Source organism: Takifugu rubripes, unplaced genomic scaffold, assembly GCF_901000725.2.
Source record: "Takifugu rubripes unplaced genomic scaffold, fTakRub1.2, whole genome shotgun sequence".
NCBI lineage: Eukaryota > Metazoa > Chordata > Actinopteri > Tetraodontiformes > Tetraodontidae > Takifugu > Takifugu rubripes.
The window spans coordinates 171,810-186,300 of NW_021821638.1; the positions used below are offsets into that span (position 1 = coordinate 171,810).

At 41.0% G+C, this 14,491-nt stretch overlaps 1 pseudogene; it reads left to right on the forward strand.

Moving 5' to 3' along the window:
• Positions 1-9,845: 9,845 nt before the first annotated feature.
• On the forward strand, positions 9,846-10,975 carry LOC115248502 (uncharacterized; annotated as a pseudogene).
• The last annotated feature ends 3,516 nt before the right edge of the window (positions 10,976-14,491 follow it).

The window sequence follows — 14,491 nt, forward strand, 5'->3', positions numbered from 1 at the left end:
CGTGGTGCTCGTGCTGTTGTTGGGGATGATTGTATCCGGCTGTATCCCCGTCCACCCTGTTGAAGGACGGTTCAGGAACGCTCTCGTTTAATCTCAACCCTGAATCTGTAATTAGATGAGAGATGAGTTATTATTTTTTTATATATTATTATTATTATTAGTCAAGAAGATATAGTATAAAATATACCATCAAACAATCTCCTGACAATGTTAGACTTGTGTCTCTGGTTCCTACGTCTCCTTATCGGCCTCGCAGGTTCGAAAGGATCTGGTGAAAGCGAGAGTGGAGCTGCCGTGGGTCCCGCTGTAAGTACAGGGGTCAGAGTGGTACACGCTTGCCGTATTCTACGTCTCCTCGCAGGGGCAGAAGGTTCACGGGAGAGTGGAGCTGCCGTGGGAGTCACAGTGCTCAGAGAGGCGCACGTTTGAAGGTTCTGTTTTGATGGTTCTGTTTAGACAGAGGGGAAAATCGTTAAAATACAAATCATCAAAACGGCACATATTTTGTATATACTTCTAATCACAGATAAATATATTACCTTGTACAGTCGACTTCGGTCCTCCTGGCTGTCTCACACGTCTTCTGGAGAGTTTGTTCGTCTGCTTACTTGAGTCAGTCCCATGTTGAAGTGCCGAGGGTCTGCTCTCAATCTCAATTTCACCAATTTCAGTTACACAGCAATTTGTCCCCTGCACGGGGGGTGGGGTTTCAGAACACAGCAATGCTTTTACTGCTTTTTCAGTTTCTTGGTTGTCTTCGGATACCAATCTTTCAGCCCTGGCTAACAGATCTGAAAAATGTATCATAAAAAGTTATATTTCAGCAATCTATGAACAACTGAGCTGTTCATAAAAAACAAAACAAAACAAAACAAAAAAAAAAAAACTGTATGTAAAATACCAATGTCTGTTTGCGTGAGGGTTATTCCTTCAAACTCATCGGCGCTGACTTTAAAGATACAGAAAGTTACACTTAAAAATCTAGAATAAAAATAGAACAACTTTCAGGTTAAAAAGATCACGGATTGCTTACCAGGATAAATTGGCATATGGTGAACCTCTACTGTAACCTCTAAAACACAGTTATTCGTAAATAGTAGTTAATCATTAATAGTTCATTCATTAATAGTTTTCTAAAACTATTTAGAAAACTACAGAGGAAAAGTTTGGGAAGAATTTGAGGCTTACCGGTAGTCATCTTTGCAGCCATCTTTGTTTGTTACACGCGCTCGCAGACGGTGAAGCTTCCGATGAAGTTCTGGAGGACTGAGCTAATGACTGTGAGATGATCATGTATATATTCGCTTTACAATGCTTGGCGAGAAGGAAAAAAAAAAAGAAAAGTTGATTGGCGCCGAAAAGTCTGATATTGACGACTGCCCCGGTGGACCAACTGGTGGTGATGTAGCTCCCATGGGGATAAGTCCCTACACGGGAACTCTACCAAACAACAGGTTCAGGCGATATAACTCATGTTAAGAATGTTTTTCTCCAGGAGGGCCTCCAGGTCTCCAGGGGATTTAAGCTTCTTCAGTTACACACCTCGGACACCGGAAGACAACGCAGGCCCCTAAATTTCTTACTTGAGGCCACCAACTCTTTTCTCTTTTCTTCTGAACCACAGTGTTAGGGTTCTAACAGTCTAACTTTCTCCAATAGTTTTCTCTTCTCTAGTTTTCACAAATGTTTCACAAAATGTTTGTTCTGTGGAAGGTTTCTGTTCTGTGTTGTTTCTTTCTTCACAGCCTTCTTCAGTCACACACACCATTCCCGGTTTGATCAGTTTCAACACACCCCAGTCATTGGAAGACATCGTAGCCGACAACATAGGCCCCTCACTGGAAGATTCTTCCCGCTGATAGAGAATCAACTCCCCCGTCTTGTAACGGAACACATACCCAAAACTCCCTGTTTGACTATAAGGCTCCAAAGACCATTCTTGCTGCAAAGGCTCAGAAGGTGACGCCTGAGAACGCTGTACAAACACCGTGGATTTTTCAACTACTTTTCCACACAATTCTCTTATAACGGTCACAGCCGTCTCACCAATCACGGATGTAGAACTACTCATGTTGCCGACAGATGGATATGTAAGGACTATGGCAAAACTGATTTGTAACTGTTTTGTAACTCCCGCCCTTCCTTATTGAAAACAGGTGGGCAAGGGAGAATGGCGGGAGGCGGGAGGCGGGAGGGAGAAAGGGAGGTGGGGGGGGGGGGGGATCCACACTCCTCCCTTTTAAAAAAAAAGGCGGGCAAGGGAGAATGGCGGGAGGCGGGAGGGAGAAAGGGAGGTGGAGGGGGGGAACAGGTGTGGGCGGGTTCAGGGAAAGGTCAACCTGTCACTTTGACAAGAAGTACCCCATTTCTTCTCTCACAGCTGTTAATTTAGTGTGGCATATAATTTTTTTTAATTCTGTTTGGAAATGGAACCAAGTTGGTGTGTGGGGGTGAGTATCACTTTAACTCATTCCTTGTTATGTCAGTATAGGTTCTGCTTCTATATTGTTACTTTATAAAATAATTTGTGACTGGCGATGTCTATTGTCTCCCTGAATTACACAGTAATGACATCATAACTAGCTTAATATAAAGTGAGAGGACAAATTTGTTGAAATACTTAAATGATTGTCTGAAACGGCATCGCGGATATCACAATTTCTGATGCATCTCGTTACAGATGAAGGAAACCATCTTGTTTTGGTGTATTTCCTCAGTTCGGCCTGGATATTTACCATCATTGTGGTTGTTTTATTATCCATTTCAGTTTTTATGACAAAGAGGAAAAACAGTCATCAATCTCTGGGTAACTGATGCAATATATTTTGAAGATTCCTAAAGGTATTTACCCTTTATAACATATCTCCAGGGCTACCAAGAGGAAAACAACCTCCATTATGCAGCTTTGAGGAACAACCAGCCCAACAGATCAATGCAGAACAGACAGAATGAATGTGTGTACTCTGCTGTGAGGCTGTAGATGTCTTGTTGTCATTGCAGGTTAACACAGGACCTAATTAAGTATTTTGTATTTACTCATACCGGTTTCTACATTTTCAATTGTATCATTTATCAATCTCGATGAAACAAAGTTTTCCTAATAAAGTTGTTTTTTCTGGCCATGTCGACAAATGATAGATTACCTCCATATATTTATATTCATTTTATGAAGACAAAGCTTGTATCGTGCTGTTGCAGTCCTTAATTTGTGAAGTCAAAAGCTCCAACAATCGTTTTCACAAGCATTCATATCCATCGGACTATTAAGTTGACCAAAACACCCACTGGATGAGACAAATGCTCCATTATGTGATCATGACCATGTAAACAGCAGCAGGCTATGTCTTGGATACATAGAAATGCTAAGGCAGGGGTAGTATTATCCAAAGGGTTGGCGTACTCCTGCTGTGGCCACCGTGGTCTCTCCTTCCCGGAACTGCAGGAATTATTTTTGCTTATTTGGGATCCAACTTGCCAGCAGTTTAGAAAATGTTTAGCTCTCTTTGTTGACCTTTTTGACCTTTTTTTTGTGAAACTTGGGGCATAAAGACTAACAAAACAGATAACGAAATTGAACACAATACAAACATTAATTGTTGATTTAATTAAAAATTACTACCTGCTCAAGATTCCCAATACAACTGAAACCTTGACATCTGTCTGCTGCTTTTTGAATCTGCAGACCTTGGTTAGCTTCCTAATTGGTGCATCAGCATTCAGCATGATGAAAAGCAGTCACAGCTGCCATTGTTAAGATATAATCAATTAAAATTTTATTTTGCAACAAAAGACCTTCAACAGTTTTATTAGAATTGTGAAAAAACTGGCCAAGGGATTTTTGTCCATCCCTCTATCAGTCTTCGACTTCTTTATCCCTTTTAGGGGACAGGTGGCCGCTTATCCCACTTCTAACTCACAAAGACAAACAACTGTTCATGCCCTCATTCACTTCTAATGTCAATGCACATGGACACGGGGAGAACAGGCAAACTCTGCACAAAACCCCCCCCTGACTGCAGGAACCTTCTTGCTTTGTGGCAGCCATTTTAGCCCCTACATAACCGTGCCACCCTTGTGTCAGTTCACCTCATGTGCGTCTCCCCTTGTGTTGTGCCACTTTCATCATGTTGTGATTACTGATCACAAAGTGCCATAATCATAAAGCCTAATCTTTACAAATATTATATTATGGTTATGCCATAATCATAATCTTTGAAAATATTATGATTATGGCACTTTTGAACTACCATATTTTCACTGTAATAAAAGGCGCAGTCTCAGTTACGGGTGCTATTTCTGTATTTAAAACATAAATAAGGCGCACCGTATTATTAGGCGCATGCTAAAACATACAGTAAAAAATGACAACAGAAGTAAAACGGTGAGTTTCTTCACATTTATTGAACAAAATATTAATTCTTCTGCCACAAAACCATCAAAGTTTTCATCTTCTGTATCTGAATTAAACAGCTGCACTATTTCAATGTCCAACATCCCGAAATCCTCTTCTTCATCATCTGAATCAGACTCACCGACCGGTTCCGCTTCAGCGTTGATTTTGTGAAAGCTCTTCCAATGCATGAAGACGGTATCATAGCCCATGCGACTACAATCCACCCGCATATGGTGGCATAACTTGCCCGCCGCTGCCTCATAGTCTTTGTGAAGGAGTGTTCGCCTTCCTTCATCCAGCACTCTGTCTGTTTCCGTGGCAGCGGATACCAAGGTGAACGACGACTTCTCATGCCCCGTTGTGCGTATCGCCACCGTGCTGGTCCCCTTTTCTCCACTTTGTGGGTCAAAGGGATGTCAAATGTCAAAGGGATCTCATCCATGTTGGTGATGTGGCTGGGCGCGGTTATCTTGTCGCGGCAGTTGGTGCGGAAGATGGCCGCCCTCTCTTGGTAATCCGCGGGCAGCCGCTGCGCAACAGTTGTCCTTGCGCGTATGGAGAGATGCCGCCTCCTCATAAAGCGAAAATATTAAGATTGCTCGATTGCCATTTTCATTAAATATTTTCATATTTAATGTCCTGCAGTTTAAAGTAAGCCTCATTCATACGTGTCTCGCTTGACCGGCGCCATTTTAGGGGATCCTTACGCGTAGGTGTGCCGCTAATCGATTGGCGGAGCGTTTACCGTAGTGCACCCACCAAAGGCGAACTGCAGATTTTGGAACCACACACAAGGCGCACCATATTATAAGGCGCACCGTCAATTTTTGAGAAAATCTCAGTGTTTTAGGTGTGCCTTATAGTCATGAAAGGAGGACAGAAAAGCCACTTCTGTTTGTAGTTGTATATCGGCCCCCTGCTGGGCCACATCCAGAGTTCCTGTCTGAGTTCTCTGATTTTTTATCTGACTTGGTCCTCAGAACGGACAAAGTCATTATCATTGGAGACTTTAATATCCATATGGACGTTATAAATGACAGCTTTAGAAATGGCTTCATTTCATTACTTGAGTCAGTTGGTTTCCTCCAGCAGATAAACCAACCAACTCATAGCTTTAACCACACTCTAGATTTAGTCCTGACTTATGGTGTTGAGGTAGAACATGTGTCAGTGTTCCCTCAGAACCCAGTCCTGTCAGACCATTCTTTGATCACTTTTACATTTATGATTAAGGATTCTTCTATGCTCAGAACAAAGTCTTACTATAGCAGATGTCTTTCAGATAATGCTGTAGCTAAGTTTAAGGAAGTGATCCCTGTGCTGATCCCAGGACCACCGTGTGTTTCCCCAGGGATCAGTCATTATAATCCTAGCCCTGCTGAGGTTGACTCTATTGCTGAAGGTGCAGCAACCTCACTGAGAATCACGCTTGATTCTGTTGCCCCCCTGAAAAAGAAAATAGTAAATCAGAGGAGGTGTGCCCCCTGGTATAATTCACATATCAGGACCCTCAAGCAGAAAGTGCGAAGACTAGAAAGGAAGTGGCATTCTTGTAAAATAGACAGCTATCATGTAGCCTGGAAAGACTGTCTATTAGTTTACAAAAAGGCCCTCCGTATGGCTAGAACAGCTTATTTTTCTTCTTTGATTGAGGAAAATAAGAGCAACCCCAGGTTTCTTTTCAGCACTGTGGCCAAATTAACCAAGAGTCACAGTGTTTTAGATCCACGTATCCCTTCTTCCCTTAGTGGTGAAGACTTCATGAGCTTCTTCACTGATAAAGTTCTAGCTATCAGAGAGAAAGCTAACCAGGCCATCCCAACAACTGGACCATCACCAGATGTGCTGACTGTGGGAACATACAGGGTCTCCAACGAGCCCTTAAGCTCCTTCAGCCCTATATATTTTTCTGAGGTGTCATCGCTAATTCAGAAATCCAAGACCACCACGTGTCTTTTAGATCCCATCCCAACACACCTGTTAAAGGATGTTCTACCATTGATAGGCAGTTCTATCCTGGACCAGATCAATGGTTCTTTAGTGTCAGGTTATGTACCCCGGTCCTACAAGGTGGCAGTGATTAAGCTGTTGCTTAAAAAAACATCACTGGATCCTGATGTATTAGCAAATTATAGGCCAATATCCAACCTTCCTTTTATCTCTAAAGTTCTAGAGAAGGTGGTGGTGACTCAGTTACTGGCGCACCTGCAGAGGAACGGCCTGTTTGAGATGTTTCAGTCAGGCTTTAGAGCTCACCACAGCACAGAAACAGCACTTCTTAAAGTCACTAATGATCTTCTCATAGCTTCAGATCATGGACTGGTCTCTATGCTGGTTCTGCTGGACCTCAGTGCTGCTTTTGATACAGTTGATCACAGCATCCTGTTACAGAGACTGGAACATGTGATTGGGATTAAAGGGACAGCACTAGACTGGTTTAGATCATACTTATCTGATAGATACCAGTTTGCTTATGTCCATGGTGTTCCCTCCTCATACAGTAGGGTTAGCCATGGAGTTCCTCAAGGTTCTGTACTTGGACCAATCCGCTTCACATTGTACATGCTTCCCTTAGGGAACATTATTCGGCAGCATGGGATAAATTTTCATTGTTATGCTGATGACACTCAGCTCTATTTATCCATGAAACCCGAGGAGACAGAGAAGTTAGTGAAGCTCCAGACCTGTCTTAAAGTCATAAAGTCCTGGATGTCTTCAAATTTCCTCCTCCTTAACCCAGGAAAAACTGAGGTCATGGTGTTTGGTCCTGAACCTCTCTGGGATAGATTAGATCACATGATCACTCTAGATGGTATCTCATTAACATCTAGTCTCTCTGTGAGGAATCTAGGAGTAACTTTTGATCAAAATCTCTCCTTCAACTCACACATTAAATTAGTCTCTAGAAGTGTCTTTTTTCACTTGAGGAACATCACAAAGATCAGGAAGCTGCTGACGCGGCATGATGCTGAAAAGTTAGTCCATGCATTTGTTACTTCCAGGCTGGACTACTGTAACTCTTTATTATCAGGGTGTCTAAACAACTCTTTAAGAAGCCTCCAGTTGATCCAAAATGCTGCAGCCAGAGTTCTGACAGGTATTGACAAAAGAGATCACATTACTCCTGTACTGGCATCGCTTCATTGGCTGCCCGTTAAATTTAGAATAATTCTTAAAAACCCTTCTATCCATCCTACCTGGAGGAGCTAGTGATACCTTATCAGCCCAATAGACCGCTCCGCTCTCAGAATGCTGGTCTACTTGTGGTTCCCAGAGTTTCTAGGAGTAGAATGGGGGGCCGAGCATTTAGCTACCAGGCCCCCCTGCTATGGAACCAGCTCCCTGTCCAGGTACGGGAGGCTGACTCCATCGCTACTTTTAAGATCAGACTCAAAACCTACCTCTTTGAAAAAGCTTATTGTTACTAATTCAGTAGTTCCAGTTACTATCATACACAGACAAATTATCATACTTAGGGGGTCGTCTAATCGTTAGGTCACATCTTAGTTATGCTGTTATAGGCCAAGGCTGCCGGGGTCCGGAAACATGATCACCTGACAGGCCTCGGTCACTCCACTGGGTCATGGTTTCCTCTCCTCTCCTCTCCTCTCCTTTCCTCTCCTCATCAAGCAGACTAGTTATGCTGATTCTTGTGTAGTTTTTCTGCTTCTCCCCCCCTATTTATTTACAGGTATCGCCGCCCTCGGAGCTGCATAATGACCTCCGGCCCCGCTGAAGTGATTGTATATCATATTTTTTGTGTGTGTTTCTGTGCTCTGTGCCTCTCCTCTCCTCTCCTCTCCTCTCCTCTCCTCTTCTCTCCTCTCCTCTCCCCCTCCTTTTCCTTCTCCTTTTCCTCTCCCTCTCCTCTCCCTTCCTCTCCTCTTTCCCCTCCTCCTCCTTTTCCTTCTCCTCTCCTCTACCTCCCCTTCACTCTACTTCTCCTCTCCTCTACCCCTCTCCTCTCCTCTCCTCTCCTACCTATCCTATCCTCTACCTGTCCTCCCCCTTCTCCTCTCTCTTTACCCAGCCGGCCATCAGCAGGAGGGTCCCCCTACATGAGCCTGGTCCTGCTCAAGGTTTCTTCCTGTTAAAGGGGAGTTTTTCCTTGCCACTGTTGCTTGTCTGGGGTTAGGCCCTGGGATTCTGGAAAGCACCTTGAAACCATTTTGATTGTATAAGATGCTATATAAATAAAGATTGATTTGATTTGATTTGATGAAAATACGGTACTTGTAGAACTCCACAGCCTCCACCTCAACTCTTTCTCTAAGAGCTGGCCATAGTTTTGGTCTAGACATCCCAAAGTCAGTGACTAGTTACTTTGTCTTTGAGGTGTTGAGGTGTATATGGTTCATGTGGCTCCAGGCATTCCATGAACAGGCTCCTATGCTCCGTCTGATTGTTGTTACTTCATCTCTTTGTTGTCCCTGATGCATCCCACAATGGCTGTGTCATCGACAAACTTCTAAATTTGGCACAGCTCAAAGTTGTAGTAAAAGTCTAATGTGTACAGGGTTAATAGTAGAGGGCCCAGCACTGTGCCCTGGGGTGCTCCTGTGCTGCTAATCACAGTGTCTTTCAGCCTGATATACCGTGGCCTGTCGGTGAGATACGGTAGCTGAAGAACCAGGAATCCAGGTCCACTACTATCATGCTGAGTTTGTCCCGTGCTGCGGTGTGAGGCGAGGTGAGTTTCACTGGTCAGAAGACATTCAGCTCCCTGGGAGGATTCTTCTTAAGAACTGGGATGATGCATGTCTTCCACAATGTCTTTACACACTAACATACATATACCTGCATCCCCCCCATGCACACAACCTCACAAAACAACAAACATTTGTATACTTGCACATACTCTCCACATATTTGAACAAACATTGTCTGTACCTTCCATTGCACCACATGATCAATTTGCCATTTAAATCGAATTGATCCAGTGGCCATGTGTTTTAGTCTGTTCCGAGTAGACCCCCAGTTTACAACATTCAAAACAAGCAAAAGTTAGGCTTGATATTTAGCTGAAAATTAATTCAAACTGGCCACTCGGCCATGCTCAATTTATAATGTGTGTTCTGCTGTTGTAGTTTTATTTTGTAGAAAAATATTTTAAAACTTGTAACAATCCGAAAATGTTTTAGAATGTGTGCGTCAGAATAACACTCAAAGGTTATAAGAAATTAATCAGAAGCCCAAGGGCTTAACTTGCAAGACCACAGAAGTCTAACACTGAGAAATATCTTGTATCCATTGGCTACCTCATCAGTATAACCAATACAGCCACATCATCAGACTACGGCATAGGATGTTGCACAACATAAAACATTTTAAGGCACACCTCAAATATTGACATACGGGAATGTGATGTTATTGATTGATCTTTGTAAAAATATGTTTCATAGATTAAAGACTTTTTTTATTCATGTAGTGACACCAGTCTGAGTTTGGGGCGATGTTAATTTCACATGAAGTCAACCATAACTATACTATTGCAAACAGGTACCTCTATGATACCATCACGTCAGGACCAATGTAATCACTGTGGGTATACCATGCTGTTGATATAAGGTCACACACGAATCACATCGTAATTTAGTGTGAAAAAAGCTTGAAAGGTAAATGACATGTGGTTTTGAACAGGATGTAGAAGTGTCTGCAGAAGCAGGAATTCTAGATACAAAAAAAAAGGCACAGCATGGAGAAGGATGTATATATCAAGGATTTCTTCATTAATTTGAAGTAAAAACACAACAGCCCTCCCCCCATGACACAAGCGATTATAAACGCCTAAAGGAAAGTGGTCAAACAAGTGTTTCATGAAACTAACAGAGATGATGTTTCTACCAAGATCTCTTTGTTTAAACAAATTCTGGGAGAGAAGCCGAGGCTGATCTGTACGTAGTGGATATCAAGTAAACTTTGGATATTTGTTAATGACTTCAAAACCAATCCACATTTCCAAATACATCCTGGTAACAAGGGAGCTTATTTGACAATATCAGATTTGGAGTTATCAGACTCAGCCACCTATTACTGTGTAAATCAGTATTTAACAGTATTTGACTTTCTAGAAAGTTATAATGTCATTGTAGAGGGTTCAGGGTTGACTATAGATCAGTCAGCATCACAGTCTATCCAAGTAGAAGGTTCTGTGACGCTGAATTGTACAGTCAGAATCAGAAGAATCAGAAGCAGATTTATTGCCATTGTTCATGTAATACACAGTATTACACAAACTAGGAATTTGTCATGGTGTGACGCTGCGACATTCAACATAAAGAAGACCACACTAGAATAAGATAAATAAAATAAAATAAGACATATATACAGTATATACATACAGTACATATACATACAGTACATACTGGGTGGACTTGTGATGGGGATCACACTGTTTACTGGTTCAGAAACTCTGGACCATCTCAACTGGGACTCATGTACAGCCATACAGGCAGGAACAAGCAGTGTGAGAGGAAAACCAACACCTGTTTCCATAGCTTCTCCATGAAGAACCTGAACACTTCTCAGACTGGGACCTACTATTGTGCTGTTGCAGCATGTGGACACATTCTGTTTGGAAATGGAACCACGCTGGTGTTTGAGGGTGAGTGTGTTTGAAATCATTTTATTCAAAAGGTTTATACAAGTTGTTAAAGTGCTAAATATTTTTGTGCAGATTATTTTATATATATTGTAGAAATAATTTACATAATATCCAGTTTTTAAAAAAATTAAGCCAGAATCCACTAATTTATTTTATTGTCCATAAAAAGGTTACCCCAGTTAGCTCTGTTCAGTTGGTTTCAAAATATATAGCGATTGATAGAAAAATTAACCTTATGTTTAAACAGATATGGCCTAAATATCCCCTGATTCTCTGTTATATGGAGCTTTTAGTTTCTAAAATGTGGAGGAAATGTAACATTTATAGCCCATTTAAAATTTTACATGGAGATGGAACCAAACAGTAGTGATGGGACGAGCGACACTGGTGCGTCAGCACTGTGCTGAGAGCTCAAGAGTGAAACCCCGTATCGGTGCGTGTATTGCTTTAAGAAAGAATCACGTGACCGATACAGGAATTGTATCATTTGGATGTGCCGCGTCAAAGTGTGTTCATAAGGAAACAAACTGTGTCGACATGTCGTGGGTTTGTTGGATGGAGTTTTGCAGTTGCGCAATTATGGATCGTTCTAAGAAGTTTTCCCCAATGTGGAATAATTTTGATCTTGTGACTCCAAACAAGGGAAATCTTTTTCTCCTTTGAGCATTGTTTACTGTTATATACAATTTTTAACGGTGGTGCATTGCACTCACTTTATCAAGTGAATGACCTGTGATACATATGATAGTCAGTTAAAGAGCCTTACAGTTGCTTTATTCATTTTATCTCATAATAACGAGATCCTGATCTCGAAATCACGAGATAGGGTGTCTATTTTTTTCACAAGTGAATGCAATGCGCCACCTTAGTTTTTACTCTGTTCTGGTAAGAGGTTTGAATTGTTTTCAGATAAATTCACTTTTTATTTTATTGTAGGTGTCTTACATCAAAAAGAGCACTTCATCAATGCTGAGGCATTATAGAACTCGGCATGGCAATGAAGAATTGGCAGATACTCGTGACAGAACCAGAAAACATATCCACATCTGCATCAACTTGCACTTAAAACTCTCTGCTCACCATCGTCATCTGCACCGTGTGAAAGAGTATTTTCTAAGGCTGGGGAGCTGGTGTTTAAGAGGAGAAATCGCCTTGGAGCAAAGACACTCCAAAAACTTTTGTTCCTCAATAAAAATTTATAACTTTTTTTGTCTTTTATTTCATATGATTTAACAGTTAACAAATGTGTGTACATAAGTAAAAAATTGTAACTCAAATTTGCTATATTTTACAGACCAACTCAATTTAGCAAACAAGGAATTCCTTTACCTGCAATCATTTTATAACTACTGCAGGGGTCACTATCAGGTGACCAACACAGTATCAATACAGTGCCGACAGTTTGTGTAGTGTGTCATTACACTCCTTGAGGTATCATCGTCCCATCACTACCAAACAGGTCTTTGAGGGTGAATTACCTTCTATGTTCATGACTCCGGTATTCTGAGTTTCGACTGTTATGACTTGGAAAGAAATGAGCATGGCAAGCCACTAGTTTTACCAGGTCTGGTTTTTGGCAAATCTGGCTACTAGCACAAAAGTCTTTGTTCTTTACATTACATGTTTCAAAGCAGTGTGACATGTTCACAGTGACTGTAGAGAGGTGACTCCTCAGCAAAAAGGTGCAATTTATGATACGTTTTATTTCTGAGTTGCAAATACCTGAACAAAGGCTTTGTGTGGACATATTGTAGCCAAACTAGGAATTTGACAATGATAACTTGGATTTAGATTATGAACCTCAAAAACAATTCTTTAATTGGCTTAAACCTAAAATAAAAGGCCATTCCACCTCAACTCATTGGTTTCAGAGCCTGGGTACTTGAGAAAAACTTATTCAACAGAACTGGTGGTTGGAGTAAATCGCTAACTGTACTTGTTCAAGCTCTACTGCCTGTTCTTCTTCACCATGGAACTGAAACCTTGACCTCTGTCTGCTGCTGTGTTCATCTACAGATGATAAATACTCTCAGTTCTCAGTTTACTTCCTGTGTGGTGCATCATCATTCAGCAACTTTCTGGTAGAGTATCTGGCTTTCTCGGTGTGCATGATGAACAGTCACAGCTGCAATTATAAAGGTGTGATTAATTACACTTCTGGGCTTATTTTAGGGAGTAATTTTACATTTCTAACATTCCATTTTATTTTTCAAAATCACAAGTAAGACTCTCACCTCTGTCCAAACCAAAGGTATTTTCTATTAGTCAGAATAAAGTCGTTCATTAAATATTCGAAAGGCACTGAGTTCATTGTTGTCATTTACAGGATTGTCCAGATGCAGATGGTTCTGTTTTGTGGAAGAAGAAGATGAACAGAGAACATACCTGGACTGAATGTGTTTACTTCAGTGTAAAGCAGTAGAATAGAAAAATGACCATTTTCAACAATTTTAGATATCCTGTAGTTTCAGAAAACTCACAAAATAGAAAAAGGCTCTTCTGTGGTTGATTTATAGATATTTGATTCATTGTGTACATTCTACATTGTTCAGGATGATCAGGATCCTTGGTACAATAAAGGAGGAAATAACCAACACACACTTGATTGTCTTGTCCTCCAAGAGTCAGTATCTGCCACAGGCTGTATCTCCCAGGGCTTTATTTCCCCAGGTTTTTGATTGGTGCAACAACTGACTGGAGCTAAATGTCACTAAAACCAAAGAGATTGGTGGTGAGTTTTCCAACAAGCACTTGCAGCTGTTGCATGTTTCTTATTTAACAAAAAAATATCCTTAAAGTTAAAAAAGACTGTAAATAATCCAGAATGTGCAGCTGTTAATTTAGTGTGGCATATAAATTTTAGAACTTGTCTATCTGAATAAGACACACAGGGTATGATGAGAACTTATGTAGACACCCTAGGTGTTAGCTTACACACCCCCACACATGTGACGCTGTGCAGTAGAAACAAAACCACAACATCAGTTACTGCTCGACCTGTTTGCTGTCTGTTTTTGCATTTGCAATCATATTTATTTTCTTTCTTTCTTCTTCTTCTTGGAATGAAACATTACATAATTATATACACATCATGTAAAGAAATACCAAGTAATATACCATACCATTCATACGTTACCATACGTACAGCCATGGTTTTAGACTATGATGCAAAACACTTAAAGTTTTGACATGTTTAAAAAGAAACCTGTACTTATATATTTTGTCCTGCAGTCAATCTTCTTCTAAAATAAGATTCAAATAAAGTTGCAGCCCTTTATTGTCTAAAATGTCCAAATGTGTTTTTTGTAACACAATCAGAATCTTTTTTTTTTTTTAAATTGTGCTGCAGCTATGACAGCAATACTTGTACATACTTGCATGGTGGGCTTGACTTTTCCCCTTCTGTCTTGGTGGTTTCAAACAGGAAGTCTTTGCTGTGTCTTAACACACAGCAGTCAAACTACATCGCTTCACTGTCTTGACTTTGGCATTCA